The sequence below is a fragment of the Apteryx mantelli genome, chromosome 16, assembly GCF_036417845.1.
Source record: "Apteryx mantelli isolate bAptMan1 chromosome 16, bAptMan1.hap1, whole genome shotgun sequence".
Taxonomy (NCBI): Eukaryota; Metazoa; Chordata; class Aves; order Apterygiformes; family Apterygidae; genus Apteryx; species Apteryx mantelli.
This window is the reverse complement of record NC_089993.1, coordinates 9,552,728-9,559,279: the sequence shown is the minus strand read 5'-3', so window position 1 is coordinate 9,559,279 and position 6,552 is coordinate 9,552,728. Positions and strand designations below refer to the sequence as shown.

The window sequence follows — 6,552 nt, the reverse complement described above, 5'->3', positions numbered from 1 at the left end:
CATTTCCCTAGCAAAGCCAGCAAAATGGAAAAACATACCCCTAGTTCAGTAAATCCAGTTGTGATAGTGTAATTGGAGGTTACTTAATGGTAATCAGAATTATCTGAGGCATATAGTCCACCTTTGGTTTCTTAACCAAAAAGTTTGAGCTCTTGGCTGATGTCCAACTCTGTGCACAGCGTAGGACTGTCCCATGAAGACTGGGGCTGCAAAGTGCTTTTTTGAGATCCTCTAGACCCAGCATTGTAGATTTTGTGCAGCAAGCTTACAGTGCAGTTTCTGATGGCTGAGAAGAAAAGAAAACACACAGAGAACTAGATCGGGGCAGGCTCTGCCTTACCAGACAGCTGGAAGAGGAAGAGAGATGGGGACCAGGCATGCGAAATACTAATTGCCTATAGGTTGAATAGGAGGGCAAGACATGTGCATGCCTGCTACAGAGGCTGCAATGGTCCATAGTCATCAGCCTGTGCAATACGGCACATGTACCCTTTTGTTACCAAAACTTGAAGATAGAAGCCCGTTTTATTCATGATTTGTGCTACCATGCTGGCGAGTGAACTGAAATGGCCAAGGCCTGTTCCTTTCTGCTGGGTGATAACAACCTGGGGCAGAAAAGTAGGGGTGGCAATGTCAAACCACCACAGCAAGATTTACTGCATTGTGTTTAGCACAGCATTTATTTCCAAGTAGTCTGAATAGGGCAAAGGACATGAAAACTGAGATTATGTAGTACCTTAGTCCTGCAAGTATTCTGAACCCAAATGCTTCATTTCCTCCTAAACTATGTGGGTTAGTTTAGACAACAGAATTATTTGCCTAAGAACAGGATCAGTTTGTGCAGCAGCTCATCTCTCTGAAATTTGCTAATGCCAAACAAGTTCTTTGCTGAATTCACAAAGGTGCAAAACTCTTCCTGCTGCACTGAGAGGTCAAGATAGGCAAAAAAAGTATCAAAAATTATCTTTTTATATGCAGCCAGTAGCCTGCCGAAAATGCAAGATGACAAGAGCATGCAGTGATTCACAGTGGCTCCAGGACTTCTTTGGATTACTGGGAGCTCTGATTTTTGAGCAGCAGGTCAGTATTTCTCATTAAGCATTCCTTTTTAGAAACATGTTATCCTTTATTTTTTTTATTTTTTATTTATTTGACCTTTCCTGTCTGGGACAACATATTTATAATTTGTGATTCCAAAGATGAAGGTCTTATTTCTTTCTCTCTCCCAATTCTTGTGAGAGTAGGAGAAATTCTTTGGGAATGAATAGAAGCTACTTGGTCTATAAAACTTGCCCTTTTTTGGTTCTATCTTTCTCACATGATGTCATGCAGTTATTTTTCTGAATGATTCCAATGTGTTTGCCTCAACAAGTCTGCTATTTGATTATTATTATTACTATACTTCTAATCTTTTTAAGAAGAAAATTCCACCCTTTCATTTTGAAAAAACATTTTTCTTTTTTTTTTTCTTTTGATTCTTCGTGGTATCTGGGAAGTGCATTGCCATGAATATGTAAGATGATAAGTTTTACATGTTTTCTGTTAAAATCAACTCTGTCTCCCTATTATATTTCCTATGCTCCTGCTACAGTTGCTGTATTCAGCACCTCTGATATTATATCAAGCTGATAGTGGATAGTTACCAGGCATCTTATAAAATTTTAGTCTGAGTTATTCAAGCTGTTGTTACTGTCTCTCTACTCCATTACACTATTTCAATATTATTATGAAAATATGATATTTGATTCAATTATATTAGTAGGAATTAAACAAAGATTCTCTAAAAGAAAGAAATTAAAAGAAAGGAAATTCACAATCACAACAGACCATTTGCTCTCATCCAGCTTCACAAGCTGAAGGGGACAAATTCCAAATTGCTAAGATAGAATTTAACAATCTGGAGTTTGGAATAGCAGTTTTGAGTAGTAAATCTGAATTTGATAAGGAGATCATTCATGACACTGATCACCTTTCCTACCTAGCTTCATGGTAAAACCAGTATGTATAATCTGATTGTTGGCTTTTCAGTGCTGAAATAATGGCAAAGTGTTTCCTGTGAAGCCTGAGGAAAAGCACTGTGCTTTTATCATGGCACTTTTTCTGTATAGTGAGAATTTATAATACTATTTTGATCCTTGAGTATATTTTGAATTAAAATAACTACTATGTACACTTACTGCTGCTTTATGGTGGATACAGTCAGAAAAATCCAGTAAGGTGTCACAGAACCTGTGTTAGTAGCAGTTAGGAACTACTGGAGAGAGGTGTCCTTCCTAAAGCAAGTGCTCCACTTGTGTGGGATGGGTATGATTTTTCAAGACACAGCGTGTATGTAGGTGATTACAATGCCATGGAGAAGAGCTGGATGGATATATCCAAGATGACTCTAAAACTGTCCCTAATATCTTTCCTTTATCTTTTCCTTTCTCCACTCAGCTGTACAGAGGCTCACTTTTAATTTTGAAATTATTTTCATATTAAAAATGAATATACATGTTCACCCAACTTTTTGATACGTTTCTCACTTTCCAAAAACTGTATAACTGAAATATATCTAGTACAAGTTTTAATCCATTTTAACGCAAAAGATATAGATTCTTTTTTTCATTTCATTATTGGTGAAATGATCAACTTGTGCATGGTCTCTTAAGTAGCTATTAAACTTAAATAATTTATAATAAAACATCTGGATTGAAAAAATTAAACACTCCAAGAAATCTTGAATAAGCTTAAGAAGTTTTAATCAAGGCTTTTCATTCTTATTTTATATTCCCAAACTATGCACAAGATAATGCCCCCCTAGTGGGACCTCTGCTTTCTAAAACTCTGTTTACTTCTGTGCTATTTGTTGTTGCTTTATTTATGCTGTCTAATAATGTGTGCATTTATAATGCAGTAGGTAAAGACAATGAAGAGAACTGGTAATTAAACACAGAAAGAAGATCTTTGCAGTTCTTCCATGTTCTTCAATACCTGTCTAGGAAAAGGCCAGAAGAAATCTGTGTTAGAAAGGCTTAGAGGAAAGCTATCACAGATTCTGACTAGGCAATGAAAGGATCCAGAAAACCTAGTAGCACAAATATTTGCTCTATGGGAATGTGGTAAGTGATTCAATCTCCCTGGTTATCAAGATAAATTATGTTGTAACTGCGATTTCCCTTATTCTCTCTGTTCTCGATGAAATTCAGCCAGCGGGTTAAAATCTAACTTTTTTCATCAGAGTATCTCAAACTGTGGGCTGCAAAAAGCAGAGGGTACTCTATTAAATAACTGCAAAAAGCTTTCTTTTTTTTTAATCCATACACTTTCATTCCCATCCATGCAAAAAAGCAAACACCTCATCTGCAGGGGAAAATAGAAGTAATGAAATTCAACATATAGTCTACATTTGTTCACTTATAAGTCATTGCTTTATGCCACCAGTGGATGAGATTGTCCATAGATTTGTTTTTCTACTCAGTTGAAAATACTGCTTTACATTTTCTGCATATTTAAAATTCAACTTTTTTCCCCACTGCAATAAATTACTATGACCATAAAAAAACTGGTTTAGTCCTATCTGAATATATACCAAGCTGTTTGAATATTTAAGTTTGTGGAGTAGGGGTCTACTCGTGGAATATTAATTACTTGCTGAATTGAATTTTTTTTTTTTTTTAATAAAAACAGACAGAGCACAGAAACCCCATTTCATTTCCTGCTCTTCATTTAGATATTTCTAATATATTGACCATATGAATCAATTGATATAAGTGATGATACATACATTTCAGTAATATGTTATGCATTAATATTTTCCATGTTTTTAACTTACAAATTTATCTTGTCATTTTCAGGAAAAATATTGTTACTGAAGAGATGTTTTAACCAAAAGATTATTCAAGATAATTAAAAGGAATAGCAGCAAACTAGAGAAGATGCCTTTCCTTAATCTTCTGTAATTTCCAGAAACATTGACTCTGATGATTATCCATCCTTTTTAAGTTTAAGACCTTCAAGGCATTAAGCATTCTCAACTGCAACCTTTCACGGGAATTAAAAAAATATGTTTTGCACACCTCAAGGGAACAATAGCCATTTTGCAGAATCACAGTTTTAAATGTATGCTAAAATGGATGAAATCTGTGAAACAATAATGAGAATCCTGTCACACACAACTGAAACTCTTGAAACTTCATAAAGAAAGTGAGAAGTTGCTATCTTTACCACACTCATAGTACAGTCGGGACTCAGCAGAATTTGAAGCATGAAAGCCTGTAAATAGTTTTGTGATTTTGAAGAATACTGTGAAGATTATAAAATATAAGACTACTGTTTCAATAGTGAAAAAAAGGAAATTATACAAACCCCCCCCCAACAAATACTTTCCAAAATTAAGTTCTTAGAGTAGTTTTGAGAGAAAGAATATATGGAAGAGAAGATGTAACAAGGAGTTAGAGGGTTAAGAATGAAGTAAAATAAATGTAGTGAAATACCAACTATCCAAGCATCACATCCTGCAGCAGGGTGACAGAATACAGACCACCTCAGTGTCTCCTGGAAGGGCTTCCAGAAGAGCAGGATGTAGGAACTTCAAGAACAAGAATCTAATCAATAATTCTGTAACATTTTCAGTTTTCCCTAATCTAGGAGGAAAAAGAGGAAGGAAAGTTGTGTTTCCAAGAGTACCAAATTGCAGTGAATTAATATCTCTACCAGTTTGCATCACTCTTAATGTTTCTTCTGGTATAGTGAGACCTCTTGCTACCCATTACGGAGGGCGCACCGGCCTGGAGTGAATTTTGCTATAGCATGTTAACTATAATGCTTATTTGCCGCATGTGAGAATAGTTCAGTGATGGAATCACAGTCTTTAGAACAGTCACAAGCAAATATTTCAAATAGGTGCTACAAATCAGTCTAGAGATGTTAGCTTCTCAATATCTTGACTGCAATACCACTGCCATAGAACACAGGTGGTTAACAGTAATGTTTGCCTCAAGTTATTTCATATTGCTGTTTGTACACGGTAATAGATTCATGGAGAAAAAGAACATGAACATGCCTACCAGTCTAAAATGGAATGCAAGGCAGGAGGAAGCAGAGAAAGAAACAAAAAGCAAAGACTAAATATTTCACAAATTACACAAATTTTGGGGAAAAAATAAATTGATCCTCAGTCTCTTCAAGAATATTAGACAAAAGACCTGCACAATCCAAACTGCAAAAAGACCCATCAAGTGTCAACAGCTAAACACTACGTAATGTATTCCCAAAAGTGCAAGGATATGGAAAAAAACAAAGGTATCATCATGCAGATTGTGGACGAAACTGTTAAACATGAAACAAAGAATCTAATTACGCATCTGTAAAATGAACATTCACCTTATTGCACAGCTTACTTGCAGGAACTCTCTTATAATTAAGCTCACATTTTAAGACACATATTAGAGATTGAAAACAAATGCAGCAAAGCTTCCACAGTTCAAAGTTTTAAATTAGAAGTGTAATGAAATTTGCTTCCATTACCCTATGGATAGAGAAGCGTGATCTCCAGGTTTCTAAATCATGTGGAATTCATATCAAATGACTGAAACTGGATTCAAGTTAAATCCAACAGAAGCTAAGTAGGCTTCTTTTCAATAAATGCACTGTATGAGGAAGGTGAAACAGCTGATAGCATTCAGGTAGGAAATACACAGAGCTAGACAGTAATTAGTGCATTCCAAGAAACAAACAAACAAAAAAAAATCAACAGGTTTTGGACAGGCATAATCAACCTACTGTTTTTCAGAAGATGAACTGGCATGGAATCTTATTCACTGAAATCAGCAGCAAAGTCATAATAACTTTGGTTAAAACAGAGTATCAAAGCCAGATTCTGCTTCAAACCAGAAATGTACCAACTCAAAGTTGTATTTTTACCAAGGTAAACATACAGAACATAATAAAAAAAAAAAAAAGTTTTTTAGACCCAGGCTTAAGTCAAGGAAAAATGTTACACACAAGTTTGGCTGTAGCTAATGTGAGAATTGGAAAGAGCTAAGACCACAGAAATCTTCCAAGAAATAGAGAAAGAAGATACAAGAAAAAAGCGTAAGTAAAATCAAGAACTTCACATACACAGATTTTGTAGAAACTTACTTTGATTTTCCTAGATGAGTCTATATTAATTAGTTTTTTAAGTAGTGAAGTAAGTTGAAGTAAATATATTTCTATTCTTTTCTCTAGAGCTACATTTCCTCAAGACTTTCCTCATGACTTCAAGAAATTTAGTGGCTGCTACTATTGCTATCTGGCTCAATCATCTCAATTTCGTAACATACCTGCTTCAGTGACAGGTGGTGGAGTAATGCTTTGGCTCTCAAATGTTTCCCTCTGACCCTCAGACTAGGACTCTTTCAAAGACCTGACGGAAAGTTAAGTAAAACAATGCACTTATTTGAACAATACACAAATCCATGCAAGTATTGTACATCAACATTTAAAATGAATGGCTGGAATTTTCTGCTGGAAAAGCAGATCTTAAGCAGCACTTACCCCCTACCCAGACCCGCCATCCTGTAACTAGCA

General features: G+C 35.5%; 1 long non-coding RNA gene across 1 annotated transcript; it reads left to right on the top strand.

Annotated features, from left to right (window-relative positions):
- Positions 1-2,909: 2,909 nt before the first annotated feature.
- On the top strand, positions 2,910-6,321 carry LOC106482640 (uncharacterized). The gene is made up of 3 exons (XR_001292209.2): positions 2,910-3,101; positions 3,837-6,075; positions 6,211-6,321. It is a non-coding gene; the product is annotated as an uncharacterized lncRNA (long non-coding RNA).
- Positions 6,322-6,552: the final 231 nt, after the last annotated feature.